The 23166-nt window shown below is 43.2% G+C and overlaps 1 protein-coding gene across 2 annotated transcripts in view; it reads left to right on the top strand.

Moving 5' to 3' along the window:
- Window positions 1–2498: 2498 nt before the first annotated feature.
- nfkb2 (nuclear factor of kappa light polypeptide gene enhancer in B-cells 2 (p49/p100)) overlaps window positions 2499–23166 on the top strand; it is a 74296-nt gene continuing 53628 nt past the window's right edge. For both annotated transcript variants that reach the window (XM_072282384.1, XM_072282383.1), the window contains exon 1: window positions 2499–2756. The gene's annotated coding sequence lies outside the window, so the exon portion shown is untranslated. The remainder of the gene's footprint in view (window positions 2757–23166) is intronic.

Raw genomic sequence — 23166 nt, 5'->3', positions numbered from 1 at the left:
ATTTGTTGAAAAATTGGTACCATGTTGTAATTTACTCTAAGACTCATTTCATCAGCTTTGTGCATCAGCCTGCAGTTCAGGAATGCCTCAGTTTCATGGTCTTGCCCTTGTGTTCCTGGTCCACTAAAATATTTAGTTCCTTTAATCCTAGAGACCTGGCACTCAACTTCAGTAAGACGAAGGAGCTGATTGGGAATGTCAAGAAGAGTAAGAGGAAGGAACACATACCAATCCTCAAAGAGGGATCAGAAGTGGAGAGAGTGAGCAGCTTTAAGTTCCTGGGTGTCAAGATCTCTGAGGATCTAACCAGGCCCCAACATATTGATGTAGCTAAAGAAGGCAAGACAGTGGCTATACTTTATTAGGAGTTTGAAGAGATTTGGCATGTCAACAAATACACTCAAAAACTTATATAGTTGTACCGTGGAGAGCATTCTGACAGGCTGCATCACTGTCTGGTATGGAGGGGCTACTGCACAGGACGGAAAGAAACTGCAGAAGGTTGTAAATCTAGTAAGCTCCATCTTGGGCACTAGGCTACACAGTACCCAGGACATCTTTAGGGAGCAGCGTCTCAGAAAGGCAGCGTCCATTATTAAGGACCTCCAGCACCCAGGGCATGCACTTTTCTCACTGTTACCATGATACAGAAGCCTGAAGGCACACACTCAGCGATTCAGGAACAGCTTCCTCCCCTCTGCCATCGGATTCCTAAATGGACATTGAAGCTTTGGACACTACCTCGTTTATTTAATATACAATATTTCTGCTTTTGCACATTTAAAAAACCTATTCAATATGTGTAATTGATTTAGTTTATTATTATGTTTTATTTTATTTATTATTATTATTTTTATTTCTCTCTCTGCTAGATTATGTATTGCTTTGAACTGCTGCTGCTAAGTTAACAAATTTCATGTTACATGCCGGTAATAATAAACCTGATTCTGACTATACTGCTGAATTTAATTGCACCTCATTACTAGAGGCTGTGATGGAAAATGAATAAAACTGCAGATACTGGAAGAACTCGGTTGGTCAAGCAGTAACTTTTGGACGACATTCTGACTTGGAGTCATTCAGTCATAATCAGAACAGGTAGCTTCAGGCCATTTGCTCCTTAGCCAAGTACACTGTGAGCCTGCAGTTTTCTAGTACTGAGCAGAAATGTTAACTGCTGTCTCTTTCTGCAAATGCTGTATGATTGGCTGAGTTCTAGCACTTTCTGTACTTACTATTCGAGGTGGTGAATTCAACCACCAAGACACAGGGGTCTGTTGAAAATGCAATCACCAGCTTCCCTCAGGAATTATTAACTCGTTAAGAATGTATGCCCATGGTTTAGCTCTGTGTTTAATGCACAGAGTGGTCAAAATTGAATTCCTGTGCCCATTGCCACGAGCCCAGCCTACGGAATTCCCCTCCCTGAACACTTCTTCTCTTCCCAATCTGAAGCCACTCGCTAAAATAATACTAGCTCTTTGCTCAAAGTTTTACTCATCTGATCTGCTTATTTGGCTTAACAATGGTTACTGCTTTGATAATAAAAACGCTGGGAACAGCCGGTCAGGCAGCAGCCGCAGAAAGAGAAACAATCATCTTATTGACCAGCCGAATTTTCCCAGCAGTTTCTGGCATTGTTTCAGATTTCCAGCATCTGCATCCTTTTATTTTCGACTTCCTATTTTCGATTACTGATTTGATGATAGCTTTGCTTTGAAATGACTTTTGCAGTAGTTGTTACGTTTTGGGCAGATGTACTTTGTCTTCAAACTTAGAAGTGGTAGGTTGGAAGTGGGGTAGATTCGGCTGTAACGGTTACGGTGGGTGGCTCGACCAATGACAGTTAAGCACTAAATCTCCTGGGAATAACATCTATTTCACTTTTTGCTCGGCTACGTTAACTTTTAAAAATTTTAAAAAATGTCATGTTTTGTTTAAAATCTCCGTAGATAAGCAAATGTGATCCTCCAACGACCAAAGGCGTTGTTTACTCAGCAAATGATTGATTTTATTTGCCACTTATTTGTCCAATCATGGAAATCCCCCTGATGAAGTCCCGACCCGAAAAGTCGACCGCTAATTCTCCAAAGATGCGACCTGAACTGCTGAGTTCCTCCAGCACGTTTTGTGCTATAATCAAGATTATCAGCTTCTAGTGTAATGTCCCAGGAAGTCACCCAAGTCCCTCTTCAGAGGGACAAGATAATTACCGAACAATTCTAGTGAATGCATGAGGACATTGCTAAAATATGTATTGTTTTGGGAAATTCCATCTTTCAACGAGATTGTGGGGCGAGTGGATGAGGCAACAGATGTCTGTCCCTTTAAATTTCTGGCAGTTTGCAGCATGGGGATTGGATAGATTTGCATCCTTGTACAACATCGACCAATGAAACGGCGGCTTGTCTCGGCGCAACCAATGCGCTTTCGTGCTGACTGTGATGGACGTCATGGGAAATCCCCGGTCTCCAACACGCGCTGCAAATAGCAACTGGGACTTTCCGCCGCGAGAGGCCGTGAGAGAGGGGCAAGGGTCGGCACAGGGAGAGAGCGGAGACATACCACTGCACCTGGGACGGAGCGGAGTGGGGACTGAGACCCGACATCCAGGGACCCGGAGCGGCGGGTCTGGGGCGAGGGAGAGTTTAAGCGGCGCCCTGGGCGTGGGGTGAGCCGTTGGGTGGCATTCGGTAGGGCCCGAGTGCACGGAGCGGTAGTGGCCGGAGTTTGGAACTGAAGCGCCGCTCTGTCAGGTAGGAAGAGCGCCAGTTCGGAGCATCTAACGCCGGGCCAATATCCAGGCACCTGGTCGTTGGGGACGGGGGGAGGCAAGACAGCTGGAGTCGGGGCATTTGGTTTGGTCTGCTCCCATCAACACGGTCCGACCGGTTGCCATCGAACTGGGGGCGATTCGCCCCAAGTCCCCGAATGAAGACATGGGCTAGATCTGGTTTACCGGGAGAACGTCCCATCCCAGATCACGAGCAGAAGCGATTCTGCAGATGCTGGAAACCTTAATAGGAGGGGCGGTCGCGTTCAGTTGTCACGGCTGGTTTGACGGGTAGAGCAGCCCTGGTGGGCCGGGGGTTGAGGAAGTGATGCGGGGAGAGGCTGAGCGCTCGCTACGCTGTGATTCAATCTTTGTAACTGAGCTGACATTATTATCATGTGTGTACACTATGGAGCTGGATAACTGCACTCCACCTCATCACTTGAAAATGAATCCATGGGTTCTGACAGCCCATGGATTCACTTTCAAGGACTCTTTATCTCATATTCTCGATATTTATTGCTCACTTATTCCTTATTATTTGCTTTTCTTTATATATGTTTGCACAGTTTGTTGCCTTTTGCACATTGGTTGTTTGTCTTGTGCTTTTATTTTTTCATTGATTCTATTGTGTTTCTTTGTGTTTACTGTGATTGTCTGCAAGAAATGAATCTCGGGGTGGTGTGTGGTGACATCTATGTATTTTGACAATAAATTTGCCCTGAACTCTAGATCTTGCTCCAACTATTCTTGCTCCAGGATAGGCTTAATCTTAAACACACAAATTTCTCCTTGTAGGTCCTAAAGTATCTCCTTTCTACATCCAGGAACAAACTACTGGGGGAGGTCAGTATGTTGCGTAGCATCAGTGGAGGGAAACGGACAGTTGATGTTTTAGGTGGAGACCTTTCACCTACACTGGAACCTTGACCCAAAACATTGACTATCCATTCTCACCATAACCACCATCACAGATGCTGCCTAACCTGTTGAGTTCCACCAACAGTTTATTTTTTACCTCCAGGTTTCAGCATCTGCAGATGCTTGCAGCTCTGCATATTTTGTCATTATTGTGGTGCTCACTGACCATACTGTTTCTTGGTTTGGGAATTTTATTTTTTAAAGAAATCTACCCGTTCTAAATCACCACATGTTTGGCCTTGTGTCCACGTGGGTTTATGTGATGGCTAGTATTTTGTTAATGGATTAAGAAAAAGCCTTTACTCTTTTGGGTAATGAAAGTTCATCTTGAGAGTGGCAGGGTGGTATCCAAGCTTCTGCCAACAAAGATGTTTTGAGGATGATAAGTGGTCATATCAGGATCCAGCTTCATGCACACCAAGGGTTGGAATCAGTGGGGCTGAGGAATAACTGTGGGCGTGTGCACTGCTGAGGCAAACACATGGGGCTTTAATAGTGACAGGAGGTTTACTTTAGAATCATGGTTATAGTGTTGACTGAGTTAGAAGATTCGGTTCCACTGTATGGGGTCAAAGTGAGAATGTGATGAAGCTCGAGCTATTGCCTTCTGCTTTGGAATAGTGTGTTCTTCCCATTAGCATACTGTTTTGAAGAACAGAGGCTTGAAAATTTATTGCCCTGTGTATAGTTGTAGGGAATCACTGATTTTATAAATGCCTTGGATTAGGAAAAAAATGGGTATGTTTTTTCTTTGAGGAGAGAATGGTAGGGGGCAGTTGAGTGAAGTAGATTTGTGACTGTGTTGTAGTTAGCAGATCTGGTACTCCAGGAGTGAAAACCTCCGCGTTTGGTCACCAATGTGAAATGGGAATATTTCTCTGAACTTGTCTGGTGTATATTATCACCCAAAACAGAAGCAACTTCTAAATTAATGTTTGAGAGTGCAGTGTAGGGAGACATTTTACTGTTTAACTTGAAGCAAAAAAGAAAATACTGGACAAATTCAGTCAGGCAGTGTTTTTGGAAATAGTCAATGTACTGAAAATGAATTTCTAAAACAGCAAATTTTACTCTTAGCACAATTTTTAAAAAGTAGTCAGTTCTATGGTTAATGTAAACAGGCATTCTTGTGCTTACTTGATCACAGCACTTTAAAACAGGGCTACCTTCATCTTTAAGGATGTGAATCATGAAAAATAACTCCTGATTCGGTGTTGTGTCATTCTCTGATGGTTAAGCTGAGAAGGAACTATCTGTGGGAAATTCCTGGGTCATTTTCCTGAGAAAGGAACAATGATGAAACTATTACTATGAGAATTAGACTCAAAAAAAAAAAAAAAAAAAAAAAAAAGCTGAAACTGGCCAACAGATACCTGTGGTCAGTCAGTCAGTAACACAGTACCAGATACCCACAACATGAGCCTTCCCAGTCATGAGATGTACCCACAATCCTGCTCTGCAAGGGAAGAATCCACATAGCCAACTCAGCCCTCACCAAACAATGGATATTTGTGAAAATGTACTGAACAATACACTTCAAATTACTGATACATTGTGTAAGGTAACGAGAATATTTGTGCAACTTTGTATTTGGTTATTGTTGATATTACATGGTGAAGGGTTACATTTGGGTCTGTTAATAGTTGTGGCTTTGTTAGTGGCACTGTTTTCAAAGTTCAAACTAAGTTTCATTATCAAAGTGTGTGTTTGTCCCCATATGCTACCCTGAGATTCAGTTTCTTCCTGGTATCTAATAGATTCAATGAAAACTCAAATGAAGACTGACAAACAATGTGCAAAAGAAGACAAACTGTTGAAATAAAATAAATACATAGCTAATACTGAGAACATGAGTTGTAGAGTTGTTGAAAGTGAGTCTGTAAGTTATGGAATCGGTTCAGAGTTGAGGTGGGTGGAGTTATCTATGCTGGTTCAGGAGCCTGATGGTTATTGGGTAATAATTGTTCCTGCACCTGGTGGTGTGGGACCTAAAGCTCCTGTATCTCCTTCCCAGGAGCTTCCCAGTTTCCTACTTCAGAGAATGGCGCTCAGAAATCCAGGCTGACATTGCTGCAGTGTCGACAAGCGCAGGAGTGCTGGATGAGGTGTTAAACGCTGCACCTTCTTGCAGGTGCACGTGACATGCTGACACTAATGTCGAAGGAGAGGGGGATGATCTTTCTGGTGCCCTGGCCAATATTTATCACTTGATATCAATAGAACACAGATGATTTGAACATTATCACGCTATAGTTAATAGGAGGTTGCTTGACCATTAGATTTCCAACTTGCCCCACAGACTACTTAGAACATTGAACAGTATACCAAGGTACAAACTGAACTGATTTTGGATAGAAAATAGACTTGGTAGAAGGAGGCAGAGGGTGGTAATGGTAGATTGTTATTCAGATTGGACTCCTGTGACCAGTGATGTGCCACAGGAATCAGTGCAGGGTCCATTATTGTTTGTCACCTATGTTTATGAATTGCATGGTAATGGTGATTATTAAGTTTGCAGATGGCACCAAAATTGGTGATGTAGTAGACAGTGAAGAAAGTAATCAAGATTACAACAGGAACTAGATGAACTGGGGAAGCTGGAGAGGAAGTATTGTATTTTGACGTTAGACTAGGGTCTACTCACACAGTAGGGCCCTGGTGAGTGCGGTACAACAGAGAGACCTACAGGTTAAGGTACATAGTTCCCTGAAAGTGACCCAGATAGACTGGGTGGTGAAGGTGATCAGTGTGCTTGCCTTCATTTATCAGGACACTGAGTACTGCAGTTGGGATGTCATGGTACATTTGTACAGGTCATTGGTGAGATAATACTTGGAATATCGTGCTCAGTTACAGTCAGCCAGCTATAGGAAGGTTATCATTAAGCTGAAAAGGGTGCAGCGAAGATTCTAGGGATGTTGGCTGGGCTGGAGTTCTTGACTCTTCAGGAGAGGCTGGATTGGCTGAGACCTTGGGGTGTTGGATCCTGAAAGATGTCCTTGTGGAGGCACATAAAATAGAGGGCCTAGATAAGATGGATGAGTTGAGGAGTCTAAACCTAGAGGGCATAAAGTGTAAATCAAGAGGGGAAAGATTTAATAGGGACCTGAGGGGTAACTTAATCCCACAAAAGATGATGAGTGTATGGAATATGGTCCTAGATGAAATGGTAGAGGTGGGTGCAATCACAACATTTAAAAAAAAATTTGGACAACTACATGGAGAGAAAGGCTTTGCAGAGATGTGCACAAAACACAGGTAAGTGGGATTAGCTCAGGTAGGTAACTTGGTCAGTGTGGATGATTTGGGCTGAAGGGCCTGTTTCTGTGCTGTATAACACTGATTCTGCAGCATGGAAACAGGCTTTGTGGCCTAGCATGTCTGTGCTGGTCACGATGGCAGACTACACTAATCTCTTCTGCCTGCTTGAGGACTGTATCCCTCTAAGTTTCTCCTGAATTATTTTGAGCATCTGACTGCCAGTTCCTGGTAAAAGGGGCAATTGCAGCATGCACCACTTGGCAATCTTCAAACCTGCTGAAGTCCCAGTTGGTTGACTCCTGGTGACTGATCAGGCAAGCCAACATGTGACTGCTCCTTCTCTTCCTTTGGCATCACACCCTTCCCCCCTCCCTCACTTCCCATTGCTTTATGGGTATTTAGCCTGGGAATTCTGGGTGACAGAATTTCTCTTTGTCCTTTATTGGCATGAAGGGTTGTCTGATGTCTGTCCCACTAACCTGGCTTCAATTCCCTCCCCACCGTCAACCCTGAGGAGGCCCTGGCTGAGCTGGATATTCTGTATATGGTCAGGTCTCACTCAGTTGGAGATCTCCTGCCACTGGAGGATCCAGCTGCATTTGAACATCTTTACAGCTTAATTTCTAAATGGTGTCAGGATGGACTAACCCTCTTGGAAAGCAGGAGGTCAGAAAGTGGCCATCTTGGCGATCAGCCAGGCTTGCTGTCCACCTGGCCACCAGTTGCCAAATTTGTTGGAATCAAGTCTATCATTTTGATTGCTTTGTAGCTTAATTGAGCAATACCACCAGAAACAGGCCCTTCAGCCTATAGTTTGCATGCTGACTCTCCAGTACCCATCTATCCCAGTCCAATTTACCATTTTTGCTGTGCTTTTTTTGCACCCCAATGATTAAAGTGCTCATCTAGATAATTAAATGTTGTGAGTGTACCTGCCTTCACCAGTTTATCAAATGCTGGGTTTCAGATTGGAACCAACCATCGGTGAAAAGGCTTTCTCAGATCCGCTCAAACTCTTGTACTTCCCACCTTAAGCCCACACCCTTTGGTTTCAGATATCTTTATAATGCAGAAAGCTTTCTCACTATCCATCCTATCCAGGCCCCTCAAAGCCCTTTTTTTTTTAAAGTCTCTTATCAGGATCCCCATCCCTCCACTCCAAGGGAAACAAACCCAGCCTATAAGGTTTCTCCTCCATCCCAGACATTAACCTCCTAAGTAGTCTACAGTGCAATCAAAACCTGATTATGTGCTAGAGTTGTACCTCAATGTGCATATACACTATTGTGAAATGATCTGTGTAAATGGCATACAAGACAATTTTTCACTATCTCATACATGTGACAATGATGAACCAGTGTTCTATACAACACCTGTAGCATTTTATGAAGTTGTACGATGACCTCATTCTTATAGTTCTTCTTGAAGTTCTTGTAGTCTGTGCCCCAGCTAATAAGGCCACCAGCTTGTCTGTCTGTTCTGCAAGCTTTGGGGATTTATGGACTTGTTAAACATGGGCCCTCCGTTCCTCTTACTCTTTCAGACCCTGCCATTCTTGGTGTATGCCCTATTTATGCACAGATTCAGTATTTTCAATTTAATTTCCCAAAGTGTACAACCTCGGTTTCTAAAGATTAAATTCAAATTGCCTTGGATCCCATGGGCTCTAACTTTTTGGGCCAGTCTCACACGCATGAAATAGAATGAGCCTTCTTGAAGTCCACATCAATTGTAGTGCCCTTATCAATATATTTTGTTACTTGAAGCAATAACTCAGTCAAATTGGTCAGAGAGTATCTCCCAATGTAGATAAATGCTTATGAATAAGATTGATTTGAAAATTAGAAAAAAAACTTGGAACAACATGTGTAATAAAAAAAAAACAACTGATAACAAAGCTCTGCACACAAAATGCTGGAGGAACTCAGCAGGTCAGGAAACATCTATGGAAAAGAGTGAACAGTCAATGTTACGGCCAAGACCCTTCTTCAGATATGCAGAGCTCCTCCAGCATTTTGTATGTGTTGCTTTGGATTTCCAGTATCTGCAGACTTACTTGTATTTATGATCATAAAGCTCTCTCTGAGTAGGAGTTACTAATGTTGCTTTATGCATGTGAGAATTATGTGGTTAATTACTGGAATCAGTATCTTGAATATAAGCAAATTGGGGAGCAATGGGTGTAAGGTGTCTGAGGTAGAGATGTAACCTAGGTTAGAAGTGATGAAAGATAAACACAGAAAGTGTTTAGAGTTTATGATTCTCACAATTAGTCCTTGAAGTTCTAATGGAAGAAGTTTAACAATAGCTAATGGGAGGTGTTAATATTAGAATTTTTTTTTAAAGCCTAGAAGTTGCCAAAAATAGTAAACCTGAGAGTTCATAAGTTAATTAAAAATAAGCAAGTGGATGACAAAATGTTGGAAAAAATACTAAAATGGCCAAGAAATGAAAATGTAAGATTTTAATGCTTTTACTGTTTAAACACCTGTACCAGATCTAAATGATTTTAAACAGTAGCAAAGGCAACAATGACTGCAATATGAAATAAGGAAATAATAGTCAAATCTTTATTATCTTTGTTTTCACTTGCTGGCAGTAAAACCTGCGCCAGGCATAATGGGAACTGAAGTGCAAAGGAGTGAAGAACATTCAAATTAATATTGGTTAAGAAGATTTTAGGAATTGCAGTAACAAGATAATCCTAGGGCTTTAAAACAGGAGTCAGTAGATATGATAGATGTAATGGTTTTAACTTTTTAATGTTCCATAGATTCTTAAAAAACCATCAGTTGCATGGTTGCCAATTTAACTTTGCTCCTTGAGAAAGGAAGTTCTAAGGGAATGTGAAAATTGCATGCTGTGATATCAGTAATGAGGGAAATTCCTTGTTAAAGATAAAACAGCTTTAAATATCACACCTGTCAATTGTAATTGCAGTTAAGGGAAAGGGAATCTTGAAGATCTACATTTTGATGATGTAACTAGCAGGTCCAGGTGAGAGTGTGTGTTTTGAGTTTACAGAAATTATTTGAACTAATGTGCAAGATTAGGACGAGGCTTTGTGGTTAATATTAGCATGAATTCATTATCAAGTAGAAAGGGCAGAAGGAACAAGTGGATATCTTTTTTAGGGTGGATTGCCACAGGGATCAGTGTTATGACCTCAGCCATTGATGGCTTTGATGAGTACAGTGATCTTTCTACAATGCCAAGCAAAATAGAGAAATAAACTCTGAGGAGGACACATGGAATTTGCTTCGGCGCAAATGGAGTATGAAGTGGGCAAGTGTTCTTTCTGCTGGTGTTTCTCTTGTGTAGAGGGCACGGGCTAAAATCATCAGTGGAATGCTCAGAGGGGATTTGAGTACTAGGGTCGTAGACTTGCTGTATGGGGTGGTGGGTGATAATATTTAAGAGTTAAATCAGTTTAAACTTTTGGTGCCATGGGAATTGTGTAATGAGAGTTGATTGTGAGCATAGATCTGGTACAGGTGTTTAACAATGGTCTTAGTGAGTGGTGTATCTTAATCAGAGAAATCTTGCCAGGGTAGATGTTGCATTGTTTAGAGGCAGGATAGGGATTCCTCTTGATGTTGGAAGCTTCAATTTCTAGTCAACAGTGTATACGAAGATCACAGGTCATTTATATTAACAAGGAAATAACTTTGGGAAGCACTGAGTGTTTGGCCCCTCCCCACATACACTGAAACAGCAGCAGGTTGGAGAGGATTTGGAACAGCAAACCAGAGACAAATAATTGCTTTCCTCACACTGCTGGACCCCCATGTTCCAGAGAGGAAATGATAAAGAGAGAGGTCTCTCTGTCTCTCTCTGTCTCTCTGTGATGGGGCCTAGAAGGTCTGCCCTCCTGCTATCACCTCTTCATCCCAGAGTTGTCCTGAGTGCAAGCTGTCAGTAAGATCATCTGGGCCATTTTGGGTAATGGAGCTAGAGGTGAGGAGAGAAAGTTTGAGAAGGGAAGTACAGAGATTGGAGCCTTGGCATAAGAAGCTAGTTTTGGTAACTCTCAAATTTCATTGTGCCTCCTAAGCTCATTTGTCCAAGTTACTAGCATGTATCAGAGAAAGCAAGGTTTATGGCAGTGAGCTCACATAAACTGTACTGCACACAGCCCCCTCAGCACTAAAACTCTCTCTGACTGTCAGCCAACTTTCTCTCACTAAGTGACCTTGCAATTTGTCACTTTGTTTTGAATCCCATGAACTCTTGTTTTCTTGATCAATCCACTTTTTGGGTCTTTGAAATCTATGTCCATTACATAAACCTAAGATGCAAATGATGAATCTGGAAGCATCCAGTGCATCAGGAGAGGGAGAGATGGGTCAGGGGTTCAGGTGACCTCTCCTTAAATTCATCTCTGATTGTGAACGTGGTCCATTGCCCTGAAATGTTAACTCTTTCCATCTTCACAGATACTGTCTGATTGGCTGAATGTTTTCGGCATTTCCTATTCTTATTTCTGATTTCCAACACCTGCGTGTTTTTGTTTTACATCCCATATCAGACATCACTGACACCTCAAAAAAAAACAATTTTGCTTTAGTCAGATAAATCTATGATGTCTGCCCTAATCGGTGCCTCTTTAACGGGTATTTTACCCTGTCCCTAAAAATATTACAATCATTTGGCTGGGGAATGTTGTACCACTTAAATAACAACAGCACATCAAGAGACAGTCAGAGCTGAAAGAGCATGGGTTCTCTCTGATGATGGGCTGAGGAATTTTGAAATGGATTATGGTAGTGTGGGCATTTAAAAACTGAGAAAGTACCTGTAAGCTTGGGCCACAGATCAATTTCAGTAAATGGTTGGTTGAAATGAACAGTGTGAATTATGTTACAAGCATCAGAGCTTTGAATGACCTTGTGTACAAGGTACCATTTGGAGATGAGTGAGATGAAACGGAATCGGAGAGGGTTTCAGCTGCAGGTGAGCTTTGCGGATGTAGCAGTCCACTACTCAAGTGGGATGAAGCAATTAAGTTGACTGTGGTTTGAAGCACGTGGATTGTGTACAGCCTGTCAGAGCTGGAGCTGATGGCATTTGTGGCAGGAAGGGAACTGTCTACTTAGTGGCAATGTCTTCAACACGGATCCTGTGTTAGGTGAAAAATGCAACGTTAGAAATGATGGCTGGATTGAGTGAGGAAGAGCTGAGTTTTTTTGGTTTATGTTGATGAAACTGCATCCATATTTTTGGATAACATCTCCAAAGGCACCATGTGAATGTGAAAGGAATTGGAATTGTCAAATCCTCGGAGAACAAGAGAGCTAAAAGCACAGGGAAAGGAGCGATGGACCGAATTATGTGATCCAGGATCAGGTTTAACATCACTGGTATATGTCCTGAAATTTGTTGATAATGCGGCAGCAGTATATTGCAATACAGAATTAAAACTAAATTACAATAAGTATATAAAAAAAAGTAGTGCTAAAAGATCTATTGTGAGGACTGGAAAAGAGCAAGAGGAGAGGGAGAGAAAGAACACATCATGGGACAAGATGTCAACCTTGTCCCAATCAAGTTGGATGACTTACATGACTTTATCAGATTTTTCTTCAGTGTGGAAGTGGGGGGGCCTGATTTGAGTAAGGAATCTGAGTAGCTGGGGGATGAGGCATGAATTTAGGGATGGTGTTATGTTCAAGAATCTGAAATAAAGAGAGGAAATGGTTTGCAGGGGTAGATGGATTGGGCTGGCCTTCAGAGGAATGATGACGAGGGCTCCAGAAGCAGGGACAAGTGCAGTGGTGCAGCTGGTAGAGCTGCTACCTCCCAGCCCCAGATTCTCAGGTTCAGTCCTGACCTCCGGTGCTGTCTGTGTGGAATTTGGACAATCTTACTGATTGGTGTCCTCCCATGTGCGGGTTGGCAAGTTAAGTGGCAACTGTGTTTTCACCTAGAGGTAGGTGAATGGTAGAATCTATGGGGGAGTTGTGGTTGAGAACATGGGAAGAATATGGTTTTCTTTAAAAAAAGGGATTAATTGTAGGGATTAATGAAAATAGGTCAGTATAGACACAGTGGGCTGAATGGCTGTGTCTCTGACTGTGAGAATTGTTAACAATACTAGTTACCGTGGGAACCAGAGTTGGGTTTTTATCTCTCACTTTTGTATTTTGATGAAATCTCCTGACTGAGCTTCTCTCCACTCCTCAGCCGGACCTGCTGAGCATTTCCAATTTGATTTCTTCATTTGTACATTTGACTGTTTCAGACCTGCTGTCAGCTGATCACACAATCACCTCCCAAAATTAATTCCTTTTTCTTCATTCTTTCTCCCCCACCTGCAAGCCTCTGATCATATTTTCTATGATTAAAGAGGGATTGTCCTTAATCACAAAGCCACCCCTTCCTGTGTGTAGTTTTCTCCATGGACAAACCCCTGTGTTCATTTACCCTTTGTTCTCTTTCCCACTGTTTTCATCTTTTATTTCAGCCTTTCTATCCTTTGCCCACCCCGCTAACAGTAAGCTGTCCTCAACTCCCCCAACATCAAATAACAGCTTTGCCCACTGTCAGCCATGACTGTCTACACTGCCCTACCCCTCAACCTCACCCCCACTCGCTCTGTCCTCACCCCCAGCAGTGGGTTTCCCACCCACCCCCGGTTGATCTGCCTACATCAGCATCTGTGACGAAACCAGCCGTGTGTTTGAAGCCAAGTATCTGATTAATCCACCGCCCACGCAAGTGAAAACAGTTTTGAAATGGGAAATTTCTGAAGTTCTGTTATTTTGAACCCCAAGTTGTTCCAGGAAAAGTGCTGACGCCAAATATCCCATCTGACGCCAGCATTAGATAATTTTTGCAGCCTGCCTGTGCGTGGATTGAAAGTGCTGTTATGATGGAAGGAGTTCTGGGTTTAGTAACCTCAGTGTTAATGGGAAAGAGGAAAACATTTTTTTTTTGTGGTGAGTGTAGTTTATCACTGACCCTTCCTGTAGGAGTGAGCTGGTTGTGCACTGAAAACGGCTCCTAAGTGAAGTTCCTAGGTGAAGCCCAGACTGGTATCTTTGGTCCTGTGTCTTTTCTCCTGTTCCCTTGCGCACTGTTAGAAGGGCTATCTCAGATCTGAATGCTGGTTAAAACTATGCCTGTCCTCCAAGAATGCAGGCTCTTACATTCCTTAGTAAGCACAGTCTCCTCTTAAAGTTTTCTGCTACACTTTTTTCACTCAGTCCTATCAACATCCCTCCATTGTCCTCCATCCTCCACACAGCCCCTGGACTTCCAGGTCTGACAACCCAACCTCTGAACTTGATGATTGCCTCATTTCCACTTATTTCTTTTTCTTTTTCTCTCGCCTCTCAATGTGTCTCCTTCCTCACGCGTTCTGAATGTCACTGTCAGAACGTTGGGGTTGCATTCGGCGTTGTGTAACTTCAGCTCCAGTTTGTGACGAGGGTAGAAACTTTCTCCCTATTAAGAGTGGAGGTCAAGGTGTCTTGTTGCTGACTTTGGGGAGTGTGGTTTCACAGTTCGGGTCATCTGGGAGGGTTTGGAAGGATTCTTACTGGGACTAGAGTCTCATTGCTGGAGTACTTGAAATAAGTACAAGGTCCTTCAAAATAGGCTGATCCAGAAGATTAAGGTGCATGGGACTTGGTGGGCTGTATTCAAAATTGGCTTGCCTATAGTGTCAGCGTGTCGTGGAAGGGTGTTATCTTTAGTAACCAATGATCCACTGAGACCAGGACTACTTATGATTATATGTTAATGATTTGTACAAAGATATATCGGGGCTGGTTTGTAAATTTGCATATGACAAAAATTATTGGAGCTGCAGTGAAGGATTGTCAAAGGATTCAACAGGACTTGGGTCCGTTGCAGATATAGACATAGAAAGAGCAGATGGGGCTTAATCCGAGCAAGTGTGAGGCGGAAAGTCAGAGGCATGATGGGCTGAAGAGCCTTTTCCTGAGCTGTAGTGTTCTGTATTCTAATTGCCTAACCCTAACCCTAACCCTAATGCGTGAACATAGACAAAGGGGAAGACATTTATTCCCGAAGTATGTCAGCAGTTTGGAATTTTACTCTGGGAATAAAAGAAAGGGAAGATTCATGCGGAGACCAGTTCTTGATCATTTTCAGAGATCAAGGCTTCAGCAAGGAGAGGCATAGGCTGTAGGTAGTTTTTTTGTTACTTATTCTTTCTTTATTGCACATTGAGAGCAGTGGGGTTGCCAGGCAGGTTAGTTGAATGCTCCTCTTGCGAGATGTGGAAAGGCAGGGAGACCTCCAGTGTCCCTGATGACTACACCTGTGAGAAGTGCATCCAGCCCTATCTTCCAACAGACCATGTTAAGGAATTGGAGCTGGAACTAGATGAACTCCGCATCATTTGGAAGGCTGAGGGATTGATGGACAGGACACACAGGAAGATAGTTACATCCAAGGTGCAGGACACAGGCAACTGGGAGACCATCAGGAGGGAGAAAGGGACTAGGCGGCCTGTGCAGAGTACCCCATGGCTGTTCCCCTCAACAACAGGTATACTGCTGTGGATACTGTTGAGGGATATGACCTAACAGAGGAACGCCACGGGTATCAGGTCTCTGGCATTGAGTCTGGTTCTGTGGCTCAGAAGAGAAGGCAGGAGAAGTGATCTGTGGTGATAGGGGATTTGTTTAGGGGAACAGAAAGGAGAGACGGAGGATAAAAATGAGGTTCCTGGATGGTATGTTGTCTCCTGGGTGCCAGGATCAAGGACACCTCAGATAGAGTCCACAGCATTCTTAAGTTGGGGGGGTGGTGGGGTGAGCAGCCAGGGGTCTTGGCTCATGTCCATACCAGTGACATGGATAGGATGGGTGACAATGTCCTGCAAAGTGACTTCAAGGAGTTAGCTGTTGAGTTAAAGGACAGAACCTCCTGTGTTTTGATCTCAGGATTGCGAGGAACATAGGTGTGATAGTAGATGATTTTAACTTTCCATGTATTGACTGGGACTCCTATACTCTAAAAGGGTTGGATGGGAAAGAGTTTGTCAAATGTGTTCAGGAAGGCTTCCTTAATCAGTGCATAGAACTAGAGGGAGTGCGATACTAGATCTCCTATTAAGGAATGAGACCGGGCAGGTGACAGAAGTTTGTGTAGGGGAGCAGTTTGTGCATCTGGTGATCATAATATCATTAGTTTCAAAGTAAGTATGCAAAAAGGTAGGCCTGGTCCACTGATTGAGATTCTAAGTTGGAGGAAGGTCAATTTTGATTCTATTAGAAAGGATCTGGCAAGTGTGGACTAGGACTGGTTGTTTTCTGGTAAAGATGTACTTGGTAAGTGGGAGTCCTTCAAAAGTACACATTTTGTGTATTCCTGTCAGAATAAAAGGCAAGGTCAACGGGTTTAGAGAACCTTGGTTCTCGAGAGATATTGAGGCCCTAATTAAGAAAAAGGAGGTGCATATCAGGTATAGGTAGGTAGGAACAAATGAGGTACTTGACAACAGACAATAGGTGCAAGAGTAGGCCATTCAGCCCTTTGAGCCAGCACCACCATTCACTGTGATCATGGCTGATCATCCACAATCAGTACCCCGTTCCTGCCTTCTCCCCGTGTCCCTTGACTCCACTATCTTTAAGAGCTCTATCTAACTCTTTCTTAAAAGCATCCAGAGAATTGGCTTCCACTACCTTCTGAGGCAGAACATTCCACAGATCCACAACTCTCTGGGTGAAAAAGTTTTTCCTCAACCCCATTCGAAATGGCCTACCCTTTATTCTTAAACTGGTTCCTGGTTCTGGACTCCCCCAACATCGGGAACATGTTTCCTGCCTCTAGTGTGTCCAATCCCTTAATAATTTTATATGTTTCAATTAGATTCCCCCTCATCCTTCTAAATTCCAGTGTATACAAGCCCAGTCGCTCCAACCTTTCAACATATGACAGTCCCGCCATCCCAGGAATTAACCTCGTGAACCTATGCTGCACTCCCTCCATAGCAAGAATGTCCTTCCTCAAATTTGGAGACCAAAATTGCACACAATACTCCAGGTGTGATCTCACCTGGGCCCTGTACAACTGCAGAAGGACCTCTTTGCCCCTATACTCAGCTCTCCTTGTTATGAAGGCCAACATGCCATTAGCTTTCTTCGCTGCCTACTGTACCTGCATGCTTACTTTCAGTGACTGATGAACAAGGGCACCTAGATCTCGTTGTACTTCCCCTTTTCCTAACTTGACACCATTCAGATAGTAATCTGCCTTTCTGTTCTTGCCACCAAGAGTATAAGTAGTGGAGTGGGGTACATAACAAGGATATCAGGAGGGCTAAAAGAAGGCGTGACGCTGCTCTAAAAGACAAGGTGAAGGAGAATTCCGAGGATTTCTGCAGATACTCTGTGCCTTGCAAAAGTATTCAGCTCCCACCCTTTGTTCACATAAATGAGTATTACAACCGGGGATTTTGATTAACTTAACTAAGAATTTTTATTTGTAAATCTTGTGCTTTTTTTTTACAGTAGAGCCCCCCAAAAAACAGGGAAAATTGTAAAGCATGAAAATCTTTAAAAATCACTAACTGAAATGTCAGCAATTCAAAAGTATGCACCCCCCACCCCCGACCTTTTGCTCGGTACTGAGTTGAACCACCTTTTGCAGCTATTAGCCCCAGTAGTCTTTTTGGATAAGTCTCTAATAGCTTTTCACAATGTGTTGGAGCAAGATTTGTCTATTCCTTTTTGGAAAATTGCTTAAGCTGTGCCAGGTGAGTGAGGGAGCGGCAGTGGACAGCAATCTTGAGGTCTTGCCAGAGATATTCAATTGGAATAAAGCCAGGATTCAGCATGGGCCATCAAGGACATCAATTTTCTTCATTTGAAGCTACTTCAGTGTTACATTAGGGTTGCTTTGGATCATTGTCCTGCTGCAAGAGGAACTTCTTCCCCAGTTTAGGCTTTCTGGCAGAGACTTGGACATTTTATTCAAGATCTCTCTGTATTTAGCAGCGTTAATCTTCCCGTCAATTCTGACCAAATTTCCCGTCTTTGCTGCTGAAAAGTATCCGCATAGCATGATGCTACCTCCACCATACTTAACAGTAAGAATATTGTTACCTGGCTGATGTGCAGTATTAGATTTACGCCACAAATGCCACTTACTGTTGAGGCCAAAAAGTCTTATCCGACCACAAAATCTTATTCAACATCTTTGCAATATCTTCTAAGTGATGCTTTGCATAGTTTTTACAAGCAAGGATATGATTTTTTTTAAGCCAGGTCTTCTTCCTTGTCACTCTTCCATTAAAAACCCTTTATGTGCAAGACCTTGGAGATTGTGGACCTAGGCATATGGCAGTAGTTTCGTATTTTTCCACTTTTTCGTGATGCATTGCACTGAGCTTCGAGGTATGTTCAGTGCCTTTGAGATGGTCTCGTACCCTTCCCCAGATTTGTGCTTCTCTATTATTTCCCTGGTTTGCCTTGAATGCGCTTTTGTCTTCATTTGGATTGGGTTGAAAATCTACCATACTGTTGGATTTTAGAGAGAGAAGTGGGGGGAGTTATTTGGACAATTCTCCATTTTTCTACATCAACAATTTAGGTGAGTTGGTAAGATAATATACAGTATTGCACTTGACGAAAGGTTGTGCAGTGTTTACAACGGAGGTGAATACATTTTCAGCCTCTTAATTTTGGTTTTTAATTTTTAGTTAATGACATATTTCAGAATTTTTTTTATTTGACATGCACAATGTTTTGTAGATTAGCTCAAAATATCCTAATTTAAATTTATTAAATGAGACAGTAAAACACGAAAATACTTAAGGGGGCTGAATATTTTTTCAAGGCACTGTCGTAAGAGCAAAAGGGTAGCAAGGGAGAAAATTGGTCCTCTGGAAGATCAGAGGTGGTAATCTATACAGGCAGCTGAAAGAGATGGAGGGAGATCTTAAATGAATTTTTTGCATCTCTTTACTCAGGAAGCAGACACAGAGTCTATAGAAGTGAGGCAGTGCAGCGGCAAGGTCATGAACCTTATACAGATTAGAGAGGAGTGGATTGCTGTTTTGAGGAAAATCCCCAGGGCCTGACAAGATGTTCTCTTGGACCCTGGAGGTTAGTGCAGAAATTGCAGGGGCCTGAGCAGAGGTCCGTAGCCATGGGTGAGGATTGAAGTCTAGCTACTGTTGTTGCTTTGTTTAAGGTAAGAATAAGCCAGGATATTATAGCCCGGTGAGCCTGACATCAGAAGTGGGAAAGTTATTGAAAGGTATTTTGAGGGTCTGGACTCTGGCTTCACAGGTGAAGCCAGAGAGTGGTAGCTTGATTCTCTGGCTGGAGGCCTGTGACTAGTGGCGTGTTGCAGGGATTGGTGCTGGGTTCAGTTGCTGCTTATCATCCAGCTCATTGATATAGATGATAATGTGGTAAACTGGATCTGCAAATCTGGATGCTGAGGATGTTCTACGAGTCTGTGGTGGCCAGTGCTATCATGTTTGCTGTTGTGTGCTGGGGCAGCAGGCTGAGGGTGGCAGACACCAACAGAATCAACAAACTCATTCGTAAGGCCAGTGATGTTGTGGGGATGGAACTGGACTCTCTGACGGTGGTGTCTGAAAAGAGGATGCTGTCCAAGTTGCATGCCATCTTGGTCAATGTCTCCCATCCACTACATAATGTACTGGGTGGGCACAGGAGTACATTCAGCCAGAGACTCATTCCACCGAGATGCAACACAGAGCGTCATAGGAAGTCATTCCTGCCTGTGGCCATCAAACTTTACAACTCCTCCCTTGGAGGGTCAGACATCCTGAGCCAACAGGCTGGTCCTGGACTTATTTCATAATTTACATATTACTATTTAACTATTTATGGTTCTATTACTAGTTATTATTTATGGAGCAACTGTAACAAAAAAAACAAATTTCCCCCGGGATTAATAAAGTATGACTATGACAAACCAAGATTGGGGGTGTAGTGGACAGCGAGAAAGACTATCAAAGCTTGCAGCACAATGTAGACCCAGCTGGAAAAATGAACTGAAAAATGGGAGACAGAATTTAATGCAGGTAGGTGTGAGGTGTTGCATTTTGGGAGGACAAATCACGGTGAGTGGTAGGCACTAAGAGGTGCAGTGGAACAGAGGGATCTGGGAATACAGATCCATAATTCCTTGAAAGTGGTCATCATCATGGCTTGTCACAGCAGACAGCCAGCCACTCTAGTGTTGTTTGGTTGATGTTGAGCAGGTCAGTGTCTCCTAAATCAGGTGAGAGTGGACAGTTGCGTAGTACGTGTTCAATGTTCTGCACCCTTTCACCACACTTATAGGATTCACTGGTCTTTAAACCCCACTTAACCATATTGCCTGCCGTCCTACAAACTCCCGCTCTTGCTCTGTTGAAAGTGCACCACTTCCGTCTGTCAGGCAGTGCCCCGTCTGGTAACATTTCTGTGGGGTCTTACACTGTATTGTTTGGTGGGGTTCAGGCTTCTGTTTGTTGCCAGAGGTTAATCCTGTATGTTTGGGGGGATGTTGCGTGCGGAAGTTCCTTCACTGTAGCAAAGCTTTTCCTCGATTTTAGGCGGTTGGAAACTGGCACATGATGATGTAGTGGGTGCCGTGGATCCGAGTTCTGTTTACCTTTTTCAATTTTTGTTGTAGTTTGTCTTCGGATCTCTGGGGGAGCAATGCCTGCAAGTCTGTAAATGATGTTAGTAGGTGTGGGGCGCAGTGTGCCCGTGGTTATTCGGCAGGCTTCGTTAAGCAACGGGTCTATTTTCTTCGCATGGGCTGATCTGCCCCACACAAGTGCACAGTATTCTGCAGGTGCATAGCAGAGTGCTAGGGCAGTTGATCTAAGTGTGTGAGCATTAGCTCCCCATTTCGTGCCTGCTAATTTTTTCAAGAGAGAATTGCGAGAGCCAACTTTCCCTCAGAGTTTTTGGATGTGGGTGGCCAATGAGAGCGTCCTATCCAGTGTCACGCCCAGGTAAATTGGAGTCGGATGGTGTTCGAGCTCCTTCCCACACCAGAAGATCTTGAAAGTGGGATCAGAGGTAGGTAGGGTCACAATGAAAGCTTTTCGCACATTGGCCATCATAAATCAAAGTTTTGAGTACAAGAGTTGGGATGTTATGTTAAAATTGTGTGGAGATGTTGGTGAGGTTTAATTTGGAGTATTGTGTCCAGTTTGGGTCACCTACCAATAGGAAAGATGTAAGTAAGATTGGAAGAGTGCAGAAAAAAATTACAAGGATGTTGCTGGGACCTGAGTTTCAGGTTAGAACTTTATACCCAAGAACTTAGAAGATTGAGGGGAGATTTGGTAAGGTGTACAGAATTATTGGGGGTATAGAAAGGGTAAATACAAGCTGGCTCTTTTACTGAGATTGGGTGAGATGACAATGAGAGTTCATGGGTTAAGGGTGAAAGGTGAAATGCTTAAGAGGAGCATAAGGGGTGAACTACTTCACTCAGAAGGTGGTGACAATGTGGAATGAGCTGCCAGCGCAGGTTCGATTTCAATGTTTAAGGTAAATTTAGATAGGAACATGGATGGGAGGGATATGGAGGGCTATGGTCCGGGTGCAAGTCAATGGGAGTAGGCAGTTTAAATGGTTTGGCATGAACGAGATGGGCCAAAGGACTTGTTTCTGTGCTGTAGTTTTCTATGACTTTATCTGAACTTTACTGCTGATTTCCTTCCTTATTGTCCATCTGTAACTACATTGGAGAAGGAGGTGGGCTCTGCTCCCTTGGACCACTGCAGTACCAAGGGAGGGACTCATCCCCTCTTGGGGAGAGTGTTCCAGCATGTAGATGGAGTGAGTGATACATTCCCAGGTCAGTATGGGGTGTGTGCTGTGCCTCTCCTCATTGGGGGAGAAGTTGTAGGTTTGCGAGGTGCTGTTGATGGCTGAAAAGCTGTAGGATTGGGGGGGGGGGTTGGTGTTTTAAAAAAAATATATATAATAAATAAATAAAGCCAGGTTTGATGGTAGCAAGCTACGCTGATGTAGTTTCTTCTGTACATGCTGTTGGGCTGAGCTGTACGGCAAGGAGAAGCAGACTGTGGGTTGATCTGAACACATCCTGTTGCAGTGCTGGTATTGTTGGGGCTTTTCCTTCCTGTCTCAGCATTATTCTGCTTCACTTTCATAGTATCTGGTGGAATCAATTCCTCTTCCTGTTATGGGCTCCTTTCTCTCCATCACACCTTCTGTTATTGGAATTGGTTTATTATTGCAAGGCAAGAGTTCCACGCCTATACCATCCAAGCTGATCTTGTCGACCATAAGTACGTAGAAGTTGCAAGAACAATATTGAATGAAGTGCACCATCAAGAATTCAGTCCCGATGTGCGGCCTTTCATTGATTCTATTGTGGTTATTATTTTATTAAGAATGTCCGTAAGGAAATAAATCTCAGGGTTGTATATGGTGACATATATGTACTTTGAACTTTGAAGAGGTCCATTCGAGAGTGTGATGAACGCGGGATAGATCTATCATTGCACTTAGTGGTATGTGCTTTCAGGCTTTCGTGTCTCACCTGCCTGTCACCTCCCCCTGGGTCCGCTCCTCCTTCCCTTTCTCCTACAGTCCACTCTCCTCTCCTGTCGGGTTCCTTCCCCTGCAGCCTTTTATCTTTCCTACCTGCCTAGCTTCACCTAGCTAGTCCTCCTTCCCTCCCCCCTCACCTTCTTCTCCATTCCCTAAAGAAGGTTCTCAGCCTGAAGCGTCGACTGTTTACTCTTTTCCATAGACGCTGCCTGACCTGCTGAGTTCCTCTAGCATTTTGTGTGTTGTTTAGTGTTTAATGCCTAACCTGGAGGCCTGTCAGCTGAAGGCAGCACTGGTAGGGCCTGTTCTTGTGCTGTGCTGTTCTACATCAGAATTGGGTTTATTGTCACTGACTTGTGTCATGAAATATGTTGCTTTGCAGTAGCAGTACTGTGCAAGATGTACGGTAAAAGTTCATACATTACACAAATAAATAGAGCTAAAAATGAGATAATGTCAATGGGTTTATGAACCATTCAGAACTTGATGGGGATGCGAGGAATAAGGGGAGAGTTGGGCTTGGTTGTCACATCTAGCAAGGCAAAAGCTCCACAGGTTTCTGTGTAATCAGGTTCTGTGATCAGAAGTGAGTGGCTCTCCTCTTCTGAAACTAATACAGGTGTGCATTCCTTTATCCGAAATTCTGAAATCCAAAAAGCTCTGAAAACCGAAGTTTTT

Source organism: Mobula birostris, chromosome 18 (assembly GCF_030028105.1).
Source record: "Mobula birostris isolate sMobBir1 chromosome 18, sMobBir1.hap1, whole genome shotgun sequence".
NCBI lineage: Eukaryota > Metazoa > Chordata > Chondrichthyes > Myliobatiformes > Myliobatidae > Mobula > Mobula birostris.
The sequence above is the reverse complement of the archived record's forward strand: the minus strand, read 5'-3'. Positions and strand labels throughout refer to the sequence as shown.